This window comes from Papio anubis, chromosome 8, assembly GCF_008728515.1.
Source record: "Papio anubis isolate 15944 chromosome 8, Panubis1.0, whole genome shotgun sequence".
Taxonomy (NCBI): Eukaryota; Metazoa; Chordata; class Mammalia; order Primates; family Cercopithecidae; genus Papio; species Papio anubis.
The window spans coordinates 43,349,417-43,363,831 of NC_044983.1; the positions used below are offsets into that span (position 1 = coordinate 43,349,417).

The following is a 14,415-nucleotide window of genomic DNA, read 5'->3' on the forward strand; positions in this document are numbered from 1 at the left end:
AGACCATCCTGGCTAACACGGTGAAACCCCATCTTTACTAAAAATACAAAAAAATTAGCCGGGCATGGTGGCGGGCACCTGTAGTCCCACCTATTCTGGAGGCTGAGGCAGGAGAATGGCATGAACCTGGGAGGCGGAGCTTGCAGTGAGCTGAGATCGCCCCACTGCACTCCAGGCTGGGCGACAGAGTGAGATGCCATCTCAAAAAAAAAAAGATCCAGTTGAATATTTAAATAGTATTAAAATATTAGCAGTAGAACGCTGTATTAAATATCCTAACTTGAAAATGTTTTTAATACACCTACCAAACATAGCTTAGCCAAGCCTACCTTAAAAAAGCTGAGCATACTTAAATCAGCCTATGGTGGAGTAAGATAATGAAAAACAAAGCCTATTTTATTATAAAAGTGTTATGGTTGGGTGCGGTGGCTCACGCCTGTAATCTCAACACTTTGGAAGGCCAAGGCAGGTGGATCCTGAAGTCAGGAGGTCGAGACCAGTCTGGCCAACATTCCAAAATCCTGTCTCTACCAAAAAATAAAACAAAATAGCTCAGCATGGTGGTGAACGCCTATAATCTCAGCTACTCAGGAGGCTGAGGCAGGAGAATTGCTTGAACCCTGGAGGTGGAGGTTACAGTGAGCTGAAATGCCACTGCACTCCAGCCTGGCAACGGTGTGAGACTGTCTCATAAATAAAGTGTTAAATGTCTTGTGTACCATTGGTAACACAAGAAAAGGTCAATCAAAATTCAAAATTTGAAGAATGTTGAAATTGTAACAGCTTTATACCATGTAAAGTTGAAAAATCATAAGTCGAACAATAATTAAATAATCTACTTATTGACTAAGATGGTTTCCCCCTGAAGTTTATGTACTAGTAATATTTTTCTAAACCTGGCATTTGAATACCAAGTTGAAGGTATATTCAACTGTAGATGAAGTGTGTGTATAGTTTCATTTTAAGGGGATTTTAGTAGAATGAAAATAATGGTGGTGTCCTGTTGCTGTCAGTTTCCATCATAGTGAATCTCAATTTAATTCAGTAAACTTTGTTTTCTCCAGAGTCTAAAATAATAATTCAGTGCTTGCTTCAGCACGCATATGTGAACATTGGAATGATACCCAAAAGATTAATTATCATAGCCCCTGTGCAAGAATGACACACAAATCCATGAAGCATTCTATACTTTCAGTAAAAACTGTAGTTATTTGGCTGGGTGCGATGGCTCACGCCTGTAATCCCAACACTTTGGGATGTTGAGGCAGAAGGATCACGAGGTCAGGAGTTTGAGACCAGCCTGACCAACATGGTGAGACTCTGTCTCTACTAAAAATACAGAAATTAGTTGGGCATGGTGGCGGATGCCTGTAATCCCAGCTACTCAGGAGGCTGAATCACTTGAACCCAGGAGGCGGAGATTGCAGTGAGATGAGATCGTGCCCTTGCCCTCAAGTCTGGGCGACAGACCAAGACTCCATCTCAAAGAAAATTGTAGTTATTTAGCAAACGTGTTTACATCTATAGCCTGCCCACTGGTCATAAGTTTCTTGAGAGAAGGAATGGTCATATCCTTCAGTGCAGTGCCTGGTGCTTGGCGCTAGATGCTTGTTACATGTTGGTAGAGATAATTAACTCCTATGAAAGGAGGGTGAAGGTGTAAAAGTTATCAGAAGGCATTCTTGAAAACAGCAAAGTATCAGGCTGTGGAGTGGAGGAATAAGAGGAATTACAGTCCTGCCCCATAAATTCTTACAAATATTCCCTTAGAGGGTATGCCTCATAATCTCATGGAACCTGGGAGATATCTAGTCTCGCTAATTAAAATAGCTTGCTTTATTTGATTGGAGAATGCGTGTGCCATTCTCCTTCAGCATCCATCATAGATAAAACCAACCCGGGAGGCATAGGTTGTGGTGAGCCAAGATCATGCCACTGCACCCCAGCCTGGGCAACAGAGCAAGACACCATGTCAACAACAACAAAAAAGAAATAATTTCAAACTTACATAAAAGTTGCAAGAACAATATAATTTCCATATACCCTTCACTCTGACATTCCTTTAATGATATTATTTTATCAAGTTTGCTTTTATTCCTTTTTTTTTTTTTTTTTTTGAGACAGAGTCTCGCTCTGTCACCCAGGCTGCCATGCAGTGGCACGATCTCAGCTCACTGCAACCTCCACCTCCCGGATTCAAGTGATTCTCCTGCCTCAGCCTCCCCAGTAGCTGGGATGACAGGTGCTCACCACCAGGCATAGCTAATTTTTTTTTTTTTAGTAGAGACGGGGTTGCACCATGTTGGCCAGGCTGGGCTTGAACTCCTGACCTCAGGTGATCCACCCAGTTTGTCCTCCCAAAGTGCTGGGATTACAGGTGTGAGCCACCATGCCACCATGCCCAGCCGTGAAATTATTTCAAAATAAAAGTTTAAAGAATTGAATTATAATGGCATTTTAAGAGTTTCTTAGATTTAGTAAGCAACAGCAGTTTTTAAAAGTATTTCCTAGGCCAGGCACAGTGGCTCACTCCTGTAATCCCAGCACTTTGGGAGGCCAAGGTGGGCAGATCACGAGGTCAGGAGATTGAGACCATCCTGGCTAACGCAGTGAAATCCTGTCTCTACTGAAAATACAAAAAATTAGCCGGGCGTGGTGGCAGGCACCTGTAGTCCCAGCTACACGGGAGGCTGAGGCAAGAGAATGGCAGGAACCCGGGAGGCGGAGCTTACAGTGAGCCGAGATCATGCCACTGCACTCCAGCCTGGGCGACAGAGCAAGACTCTGTCTCAAAAAAAAAAAAAGTATTTCCTAACTGATGTCATAGTAAAGATGGGGTTGCACCATGTTGGCCAGGCTGGTCTTGAACTCCTGACCTCAGGTGATCTGCCTGGCCTGGCCTCCCAAAGTGCTGGGATTACAGGTGTGAGCCACCATGCCCAGCCTTTTTTTTTTTTTTTTCCCTGAAGACAGAGGGTCTCCCTCTGTCACCCAGGCTGGAGTGCAGTGGTGTGATCATAGTTCACTGCAGCCTCGAACTCTTGGGCTCAAGTGATCCTCCTACCTCAGCCTCCTGAATAGCTGGGACTACAGGCACACACCACCATGCCTAGCTAATTTTTTTTATTTTTATTTTTAGAGATGGGGTCTTGCTACCTTGCCCAGGTTGCTCTCAAACTCCTGGCCTCAGCAATCATCCTGCTTCTGCTTCCTAAAGTACTAAGATTACAAGTGTAAGCCACTGCACCCAGCCTATAATGGATTCTTTCTTTTTTTTTTTTCCCCTGTTGCCCAGGCTGAACAGAAGCAATCTTGGCTCACTGCAACCTCCACCTCATGGGTTCAAGTGATTCTCCTGCCTCAGCCTCCTGAGTAGCTGGGATTACAGACGTATGCCACCATGCCTGGCTAATTTTTTTTTCTTTTTTTTTTTTGTATTTTTAGTAGAGACAGGGTTTTATCATGTTGGCCAGGCTGGTCACGAACTCCTAACCTCAGATGATCTGCCCACCTCGGCCTCTCAAAGTGCTGGGATTACAGGTGTGGGCCACCACGCCCAGCCTTTATTATTTATTTTAGAGATGGGGTCTCACTATGTTGCCCAGACTGGTCTCAAACTCCTGGCCTCAAGCAGTCCTCCTGCCTCAGCCTCTCAAAGCACTGGGATTACAGGCATGAGCCACTGTTCCTGGCCTCGTTTTAGTAGTTTCTCTTTGTTGATATTCTCATTTTGTTCATATGTTCCCTCGATTTCCTTTTTTTTTTTTTTTTTTTTTTTGTAGTTGTTGTTGCTGTTCTTGTTTTTGAGATGGAGTCTCACTCTGTTACCCAGGCTGGAGTGCAATGGTGAGGTGTCAGCTCCCTGCAACCTCCAACTCCCAGGTTCAAGCAATTCTCCTGCCTCAGCCTCCCGAGTAGCTGGTACTACAGGCGCGTGCGACCACACCAGGCTGAGTTTTGTATTTTTAGTAGAGACAGGGTTTCACCATATTAGCCAGGCTGGTCTTGAACTCCAGGTGATCCGCCCACCTCATCCTCCCCAAGTGCTGGGATTACAGGTGTAAGCCACCATGCCCAGCCCCTGCAGTCAATATATTTTATAGCTGGGCTCAGTGGTTTATGCCTGTAATCCCAGCTACTCAGGGATTATATATATATATATATATATATATATATATATATATTTAACTTGTCTTGCTTCTATGAACACCTTACAAAGGTTTTCTTATGATCTGGTGCTGCCTTGTCTGCTCAAATAAACTTTAAAATTTGAGTATATATGCCTAAGTTTATCTCATAACAACCCTGTCAGAAGTGAGGATCTGAAGGAGGGCACTGAGGGTGGCCCCTACAGCAATGAGCCACCTGTGGGGGCACTGATGAAGCCATTGTGCTTGTTTTTCTACCTGCATCAATAAGCCTCCCTTGACACATACAAGGTTTCACAACTTGTGGCAACTTATCTGAGTTTATTTGAGACTTTTTCATTCAGGCTAGGGCCAGATGTCAGATTGGATTCAATCTGGGTTCTGCAGGAAGTCTCGGGTAGGTAATGTTTCAAGAAGTCAGAAAATAATAGGTTCATCTGAATGCAAGGAGTCTGGGACTCCTTCTGAGAACCTGTGCATTTCTAGAGATATGGTTACATAAGATAAAAAATAATGCCTAGGTGTGATGGCTCACACCTGTAATCCCAGCACTTTGGGAGGCTGAGGCAGGTGGATCATCTGAGGTCAGGAGTTTGAGACCAGCCTGACTAAAATGTTGAAACTCCATCTCTACTAAAAATACAAAATTAGCTGGGCATGGTGGTACATGCCTGTAATCTCAGCTACTCGATAGGCTGAGGCAGGAGAATCGCTTGAACCCGGGAGGTGGAGGTTGCAGTGAACCAAGATCGTGCTGTTGTACTCCAGCCTGGGCAACAAGAGTGACACTCCGTCTCAAAAAAAAAAAAAAAAATTAGAATTATGGTGGCCACAGTTGGAAAGTTTGTGGGTTTCGGGGAGGTGTTTTGTTTTGTTTGAGATAGGATCTTACTCTGTCGCCCAGACTGGAGTGCAGTGGTGCAATCACAGCTCACTACAGCCTCGACCTCCAGGACCCAACTGATCCTTCCACCTCAGTCTCCTGGCTAGCTGGCTGGGACTACAGGCGTGTGCCACTATACCAAGCTAATTTTTTTTTTTTTTTTTTTTGAGACAGAGTCTCACTCTGTTGCCCAGGCTGGAGTGCAGTGGCATGATCTCGGCTTACTGCAACCTCTACATCTTGGGTTCAGGCAATTCTCCTGCCTCAGTCTCCCGAGTAGCTGGGATTACAGGCACCTTCCGCCAGCCTGGCCAGGCTGGTCTCAAACTTCTGACCTCAGGTGATCCACCCACCTCGGCCTCCCAAAGTGCTGGGATTACAGGCGTGAGCCACCGTGCCCAGCATCCCAGCTAATTTTTTGTAGAGACCACGGGTTTTGCCCAGGCTGGTCTCAAACTCCTGGCCTCAAGCCATCCTCCCACCTTGGCCTCCCAAAATCCTGGGATTACAGACATGAGTCTCGGCTCACTGCAAGCTCCGCCTCCCAGGTTCAAGCGATTCTCCTGCCTCAGCCTCCCGAGTAGCTGGGATTACAGGCATGCGCCACCACACCAGGCTAATTTTTTGTATCTTTAGTAGAGATGGGGTTTCACCATGTTGGTCAGGCTGGTCTCGAACTCCTGACCTCAGGTGATACACCACCTCAGCTTTCCAAAGTGCTGGGATTAGAGGCGTGAGCCACTGCGCCCAGCCAACACCCTATCTTTAAAAAAATATTGGCCAGGCGCGGTGGCTCACGCCTCTAATCCCAGCACTTTGGGAGGCCGAGGTGGGCAGATCACAAGGTCAGGAGATCGAGACCACCCTGGCTAACATGGTGAAACCCCATCTCTACTAAAAATACAAAAAATCAGCCAGACATGGTGGCAGGCGCCTGTAGTCCTAGCTACTCGGGAGGCTGGGCAGGACAATGGCGTGAACCTGGGAGGTAGAGCTTGCAGTGAGCCGAGATCACACCACTGCACTCCAGCCTGGGCGACAGAGCGAGACTCTGTCTCAAAATAATAATAAAAAAATTAAATAAATATTGACAGGGCACAGTGGATCACGCCTGTAATCCCAGCACTTTGGGAGGCCAAGGCAGGTGGATCACAAGGTCAGGAGTTTGAGACCAGCCTGGCCAACATGGTGAAACCCCATCTCTACTAAAAACATAAAAATTATCTGGACATGGTGGTGCACATTGGTAATTTCAGCTGCTTTGGAGGCTGAGGCAGGAGAACAGCTGGAATTTGGGAGGCAGAGTTTACAGTGAGCCAAGGTGGCATCATTGCACTCCAACCTGGGTAACAGTCTCAATAAATGAATGAATGAATGGATGGATGGATGAATGAATGAATGAATGATGGAGTGTTGCACTATCACCCAGGCTAGAGTGCAGTGGTGCAATCATAGTTCACTGTAACTTCAAACAATCTGTAACTTCAAGCAATCCTCCTGTCTTAGTCTCCCAAGTCTTAGTCTTAGTCTCCCCAAGTGGACAGATCACTTGAGGTCAGGAGTTCAAGACCAGCCTGGCCAATATGGGGAAACCCCATCTCTACTAAAAATACAAAAATTAGCCGGGTGCGGTGGCACACACCTGTAGTCCCAGCTACTTGGGAGGCCGAGCAGAAGAATCGCTTGAACCTGGAGGCAGAGGTTGCAGTGAGCTGAGATCGTGCCACTGCACTCTAGCCTGAGCAACAGAGTTAGACTCTGTCAAAAAAAAAAAAGAAAAGGAAGGAAGGAAGGAAGGAAGGAAGGAAGGAAGGAAGGAAGGAAGGAAAGAAAGAAGGAAGGAAGGAAAGAAAGAAAAGGAAGGGAGGGAGGGAGAGAGAAGAAAGAAGGAAGGAAGGAAAGAAAGAAGGAAGGGAGGGAGAGAAGAAGGAAGGAAAGAAGGAAGGAAGGAATGAAGGAAGGAAGGAAGGGAGAAAAAGAAAAAGGGAAAGGAAAGAAAGAGAGAGGGTGGAGGAGGAGGGAAGGAGGGAAGGAAGGAAGGAAGAGAAAGAAAAGAAAGAAAAGAAAGGAAAGGAAGGGGGGAGGAGGAGGAGGGAAGGAAGGAAAATATTGTAAGAGGTTTTTCTTCACTTTTGAGTAATCTGCCAAAGAAAGAGTTTGTGTTTTATCAAAATAATTTCCCATACTTGATCTTGTCTTTTATCAGGTCTTTCGTTACTTAAGAAAACTCAGTCCTCTCTATTAAAAGAGTGGATATTTTCCCTACAACTCTGTAACTTTCTGTCTTTGGCTTTAAAATCTTTCATCTCTTTGTATAACTGGGTCTCATTCTGTTGCCCAGGCTGGAGTTCAGTGACACGATCTCAGCTCACTGCAACCTTCGCCTCCGGGTTCAAGTGATTCTTCTGCCTCAGCCTCCTGAGTAGCTGGGATTACAGGCTTGTGCCCCCATGCCCGGTTAATTTTTGTATTTTTCGTAGAGACAGGGTTTCACCATGTTGGTCAGGCTGGTCTTGAACTCCTGACCTCAGGCGATCCTCCCACCTTGGCCTCCCAAAGTGCTGAGATTACAGGCATGAGCCACCGCACCCGGCCTCTTTGTATAACTAAATATCATTTCACAGTGACCTGTGATACTATTTATTTGAGTATTTTAAACCTTTTGACATTTTTTACATCTTCACAAAATCAACTTCTAAATTAAGGTCTTTTGACCTTGAAATAACTTTGGAATGTTCCGAGGGTCCCTATATTATCTCAAAAGAATTTTTTTCCCTCCTTAGGGAAGATATTAAAATAATTAAGCTTATTTGGTAGGTTAAATTTGTATAGGAAGTATCATCAAATGAAAAGTGATGTTTTACCTTCTTTAAGTCATACATTTTTGGGTATATTTAGTACTAGTGTTCAAGAAATTATATAAAGTTCCTAGAAACCTGATAGTCCTGATGCCATAATATTAGTTATAATTTTAGTTATTATCTTAAAATATTGTATGTCTTGAAATAACAAAATTTCCTTGTCAGTATCATTATAATATGAATACCATTTTCTTTCTCCTAAGCTATCCATTGCTTACAGCAATTTGATAAGTTATAATTTTGTACCAAGAATGTAAACATTTATCTTTTCTTCCTACTTGATCCCTGCAGAATTCAGAAACTATTAGTATTTTTATTTTCATGGCAATATGATTATTTGCATAAGTTCGGTAAGAATCTGTTCTCTTTGTACCAAGACACAATTGGAAACATTAGTCATATTACCAAAGCTTTGACTGAAGTGTCAGATTTTCAGATATAATCACACAATTTTTAGGAACTAAGGTTGACTCCATGGAGCCAATACAGCTCCTTGAAGGAAAAAGCTGGCCTTGTATCTTGTACACAAGATTCCCTCACATGGTTCCCTTGCGATGAGTAAGAGACGTTCACTTCGCACAGGCCCAGGAACCTCAGGACATTTTGGGGATCGCAAGAAGAGAGGAAGTCACTGAAACTAATAGGATAGCAGGACCTTGGCTAGGCTTCCAAGGATGGAGAGACATTCAAAAAAATAATTAATCACTTTTTTATTAATTATTTGTGCTGCTGTAATAAAATATATGAGACTGGGTAATTTATAAAGAACAGAATTTATTCCTCACAGTTCTGGAGGCTGGGAAGTCCAAGAGCAAAGTGCCAATAGGTGTGATGTCTGGTAAGGGCTCAGTCTCTGCTTCCCGGATGGCTACCAGAATGCTGCATATTCTGGAGGGCAGGAACACATGTGTCCTCACGTGGCGTAAGAGATGGAAAGGAAGCTAGCTAGTTCCCTGAGCCATTTTATAAGGGCTGTCATCCATTCATTACAGCAGAACCCTAATGACCTCACCATCTCTTAAACGTCCCACTTTTTTTTTTTTTTTATGAGACCAGAGTCTCCCTTTGTCACCCAGGCTGGAGTGCAGTGGCGTGATCTTGGCTCACTGTAACCTTGCCTCCCGGGTTCAAGCGATTCTCCTACCTCAGCCTCCCAAGTAGCTGGGTCTACAGGCGCCTGCCACCACACCTGGCTAATTTGTTGTTGTTGTTGTTGTTGTTGTTGTTGTTGTTTTTGAGATGGAGTCTCGCTCTGTCGCCCAGGCTGGAGTGCAGTGGCGCCATCTCAGCTCACTGCAAGCTCCGCCTCCCGGGTTCATGCCACTCTCCTGCGTCAGCCTCCGGAGTAGCTGGGATTACAGGCACACGCCACCACACCAGCTAATTTTTGTATTTTTAGTAGAGACGGGGCTTTGCCATGTTGGCCAGTCTGGTTCTTGAACTCCTGACCTCAGGTGATCCTCCCGCCTTGGCCTCCCAAAGTGCTGGGACTACAGGTGTGAGCCACCGTGTCTGACCTGGAGTTTTATTATTACTCCAATCAGTCTCCCCGAGAATTCAGGAACGGGAGTTTTTAAGAATAATTTGCTGCCTGTAATTCGCGGTGGCTCACGCCTGTAATCCTAGCACTTTGGGAGGCCAAGGCGGGCAGATTGCCTGAGTTCAGGAGTTTGAGAACAGCCTGGGCAACACGGTGAAACCCCGTCTCTACTAAAATACAAAAAATTAGGTGGGCATGGCAGTGTGCACCTGTAGTCCCAGCTGCTCGGGAGGCTGAGGAAGGATAATTGCTTGAACCTGGGAGGTGGAGGTTATAGTGAGCCGACATCATGCCACTGCACTCCACCCTGGGGGACAGAGTGAGACTCCGTCTCCAAAAAAAAAATTTTTTTTGCTGAGTAGGGGGCCAGTGAGTTGGGAGTTCTGATTGGTCAGGTCAGAGATGGTAGTCAAAGCTGTCCTCTTGTCACTGCTAAGTCAGTTCCTGGGTGGGGGCCATAAGACCAGATGAGCCAGTTTATGGATCTGATTGGTGCCAGCTGATGCATCAAGTGCAGTGTCTGCAAAATATCTCAAGCACTGATCTTAGGTTTTGCAATAGTGATGTTATCTCCAGGAGCAATTTGAAGAGGTTTAGAATCTTGCAGCCTCCAGCAGTATGGCTCCTAAACCATAAATCTAATCCTGTGGCTAATTTGTTAGTCCTGCAAAGGCAGTCTAGTCTCCAGGAAGGAAGGAGGCTTGTTTTGGGAAAGGGCTATTGTCTTTGTTTCAAAGCTAAACTGTAAACTAAGTTCCTCCCAAAGTTGGTTAAGCCTAAGCCCAGGAATGAGCAATGACAGCCTGGGGGTTAGAAGCAAGATGGATCTCTTTCATTCTAATATTTTTCTCAGTTATGATTTTTGCTAAGGCAGTTTCAGTATTTTGTTTTAAATTTCAGATTCTATTTGATGATTGCTGGTATATGGGAAAGCAATTAAAATCAGATGACTCCAAGGATTTTGGCCTTAGCAAGAATGGATTTGTTATTTACTAAGAAAGAAAAGGCTTCTGGTTGGGCATGGTGGCTCATGCCTGTAATTCCAAGACTTTGGGAGGCCGAGGCAGGCGGATCACAAGGTCAGGAGTTTGAGATCAGACTGACCAACATAGTGAAACTCCATCTCTACTAAAAATACAAAAAATTAGCTGGGTGTGGTGGTGGGCGCCTGTAATACCAACTACTTGGGAGGCTGAGGCAGGAGAATCTCTTGAACCCGAGAGGCGAGGTTGCAGTGAGCCAAGATCGCACCACTGCACTCAGCCAAGGTGACAGTGCAAGACTCCGTTTCAAAAAAAAGAAAAAAAAAGGCCGGGCGCGGTGGCTCAAGCCTGTAATCCCAGCACTTTGGGAGGCCGAGACGGGTGGATCACGAGGTCAGAAGATCGAGACCATCCTTGCTAACATGGTGAAACCCCGTCTCTACTAAAAAATACAAAAAACTAGCCGGGCGATGTGGCGGACGCCTGTAGTCCCAGCTACTCAGGAGGCTGAGGCAGGAGAATAGCGTGAACCCGGGAGGCGGAGCTTGCAGTGAGCTGAGATCCGGCCACTGCACTCCAGCCTGGGCGACAGAGTGAGACTCCGTCTCAAAAGAAAAAAAAAAAAAAAGAAAAAAAAAAGGCTTCCAGTAGAATTCTGTAGGGGGAGAATATAGGAGTTGAATTAAATTTGAGACATCTAATAGACAGCCTTTTAGATGCTAACCTGAGTATGCAGTTAGATATTAGAGCGTAGAACTTATGGGAGGGGTTCAGGCTTCAGATAAGAAATTGGGAGTGGAAATATATGGATGCTTCTCCGGGCGCAGTGGCTCACGCCTGTAATCCCTGCACTTTGGGAGGCCACAGCAGGCAGATCACCTGAGGTCTGGAGTTTGAGACCAGCCTGGCCAACATGGTGAAACCCCATCTGTACTAAAAATACAAAAATTAGCTGGGTATGGTGGTGCATGCCTGTAATGCCAGCTACTTGGGAGGCTGAGGTGGGAGAATCGCTTGAACCTGGGAGGCGGAGGTTGCAGTGAGCTGAGATCGTGCCACTGCACTCCAGCTTGGGTGACAAGAACAAAACTCCATCTCAAACCAAACAAACAATAAATATATATATATATATATATATATGTGTGTATATATATATATATATGGATGCGACTTAAAGTGATGAGCCTCATTGTGTGATCACCAAGTAAATGTAGACAGAGATAAAAAGATATCTGTAAGGTCAGCCAAGAGAGAGGAAAAATAGACCCAAAGTTAGGGGAGTAAGTTTTTCTTTTCTTTTCTTTCTTTTTTTTTGAGACGGAGTTTCGCTCTTGTTGCCCAGACTGGAGGGCAATGGCACGATCTCGGCTCATTGCAACCTCTGCCTCCCAGCTTCAAGCAATTCTCCTGCCTCAGCCTCCTGAGTAGCTGGGATTACAGGCATGCACCACCATGCCCGGCTATAGGTGAGCAAGTTTTTATTAACCTGCTGGTTGCCCCCTTAACAGTCAAGGGAAGCGGCACCAAGCTTACAGAATGAGGGGTTTATGTTGGGGAGGGGAGTTTGAAGTTCTTTGGTATGGCCATATCCCAGGGTTGTTTGCTGGTTAATTTTGCCACATATCACTTTGTGACGTTTATTATAGGAGGGTGTAGGTAAAGTTTGTTTATGCTTCCCATGACCTCCCCCTGTGCGGTCTGGATGGTTTGTAATTGGGGTTTGCTTATCGCAGCAAGGTCTGATAAGTGAAGTCTGCTGGCTTCACCGCGGCAACTGTGTAAGGGCTTAAAAATGTAAAGAGGCTTGGGGAAGGGTAGGTGGCATGGAGAACTGCACAGCATTGGAGGAGGGGTGGGCAGCACAAAGAAGCTTTCTTGGGGCAGTTTGTCCCTAACATTCCAGCCTTTTAATAGGTAATAGAAGAGGTTGTCATCTGGCTGCTTCTTAAGTGGAAAGGGGCGACGGTTGTGGGGGAAGGCTGGATGGTAGGGACTGCCGTTCTTGGAGCCGTTGGTATTCCTGGCGCAGCATCGTATCATGTACTGTCCCGTGGGTGAAGGCGCTGATACGGTCCTGTAAATGCTGGGTGAGAAGGCATAGGAGACAAGGGCCGAATGCTACAAAAAGAAGAATGGTTATGGCTGGGCTTAGGCGTGGCATTAGCCATGGAAACCAGGTACTAAAGGACTGGGAGGGCCACGCTGGCCATTGCGGGATGTTTTATTTAATTTTTTGTGCTCGGTCCTTTAGTATTTTTACAGCATCTTGTACTAAGCCAGATTGGTTAAGATAAAAGCAACACTGTTCATCTAGAAAAAGGCAGAGTCCTCCTTTTTCGGCTGTGAGTAGGTGTAAGCCTCTGTGGTTTTGAAGAACCATCCCCGCTGAAGAATCTATTTGTGATTGGAGAGTTGTAATGAATTTGGCTATCTCTTCCAAGCTATCTGTGGTCTTTGGAGAGGGACTGGTAATAGGAAACAGAGGTGGTTAATCCTATAATCCCAGTTCCAACTCCTGTAGTTATTCCAATGGCTACTAATAGAGGTATGAATTATATAGCACGGCGGTGTCTGATAGAGGTATTAACTGGGATTGGTAGGGGTTGGTCTCCTGGGGCAACGTTGATTTTTGGAGTGAGGAAAACCAGGGTGCAGGTGCCCATCCAGTCAGAGGGAAGGCAAATATAAGTTGAGGTACTACGTAGGAAAACTATGCCTTAGCTTGGTAGACAGAGCTGGTTGTGTATGCTAAAAAGATGTATTATTTTGTTATTCTCATGCATCCATACTCCTAGAGTCCTGGCTAGGGCTGCTGCTGTAAGTGGTTGTAAAGGGGTGTTTGGTTTAGGCCGGGAGGCTTTTGAGTTCTTTTTTCCTAGTGTAAGAGGAAGCGTTTTGTATCTACTAAGATCCATGTGGGAGTGTTGTTGAATGTTAGGATAAGGAGACAGTCGCAGGTGGTGGGTGCAGGAATGGTGCATGGAGAGGGGAGCCAAGGGAAGAGGAATAAACAGGGGAGGTGTCGGCTGTTACAGTACTCTGAATTTTTTTTAAGGAGGTGGGAGGTGTCAAGGGCTGGGGGGCTAGAGAAACGTGCCTGTCTTTATTGTTGGCGGCTCTGAGAGTAGTATGTTCAGTGGAAGGTTTGAGTTGTAGGGTATAGTTTGGAATTCAGGTGGCCGAGGGGAATGCCAGAGGGTAGATGTCGTTGGATGCACAGTGGTGCTGGATAGGATAAGATTGTGTGGGTTGTTATGGCTCCTAATATGGGTTTATTATGGCTGCGGTAAGGGGATAGGTTGAGTAAGTAGGGGTGTAAGGTTGTAACAGCTGGAACTCGCTAGCTAACGTGGGGGAGATTTCTGTTAATGCCTGCATGTCGAGTTCGAGGGGCTGTTAATGAGGATTTCGGGATGGTAGGTTACATGGGTGCAAGTCCGGTTATAGGCTGAGGCAGGGATTGCATTGTATGTTGTGGAGAGGAGGGGTACGCAGAGCCAGCAGTCTCTTGTCAGGGAGGAATTGGAGTTTTTTAGTAAGGAGTGTGTGAGATTAAGTGTTCTGTGTAGGTGTTCAGGGGTTATAGGTATTGGTCGGGCTGAAAGAAGGGTTGAGGTATTGATTCTGACATGGGTTAGAAAGGCAGAGAGTGAGCAGAAAAGTAAATAGTTCGGTTTCACCAGAGTGAAGCCATAGAGAGCCTTGGAAGAAAAGGTCAGTTATCCACTCAAAAAAGGTTCCCAGGGTGTTGTTCCATGGGCGGAACCAGGAAATATCTTGTGAGAGGAAGTGAGGAAGAGAGTGAAGCGGCAGGATAGACAAAAGCAGGGCATCTAGGGAGGATGTGGGAATGTTTGTTTGTTAGTGATTGTGATTCCTGCTATAAGGATAACGATTAGGCAGAAGGCTCAAGTGAGGGAGACTTCTTGGCTGGTATTCCAATTGAAAGGAGTTACACTATATAGGATAAGTACTATAATGCCTGCAATTAAGGTGTAAT

General features: G+C 45.5%; 1 non-coding gene across 1 annotated transcript; it reads left to right on the forward strand.

Moving 5' to 3' along the window:
* Positions 1-1,085: 1,085 nt before the first annotated feature.
* On the forward strand, positions 1,086-1,193 carry LOC116268711. The gene has a single exon (XR_004175883.1). It is a non-coding gene; the product is annotated as a U6 spliceosomal RNA (small nuclear RNA).
* The last annotated feature ends 13,222 nt before the right edge of the window (positions 1,194-14,415 follow it).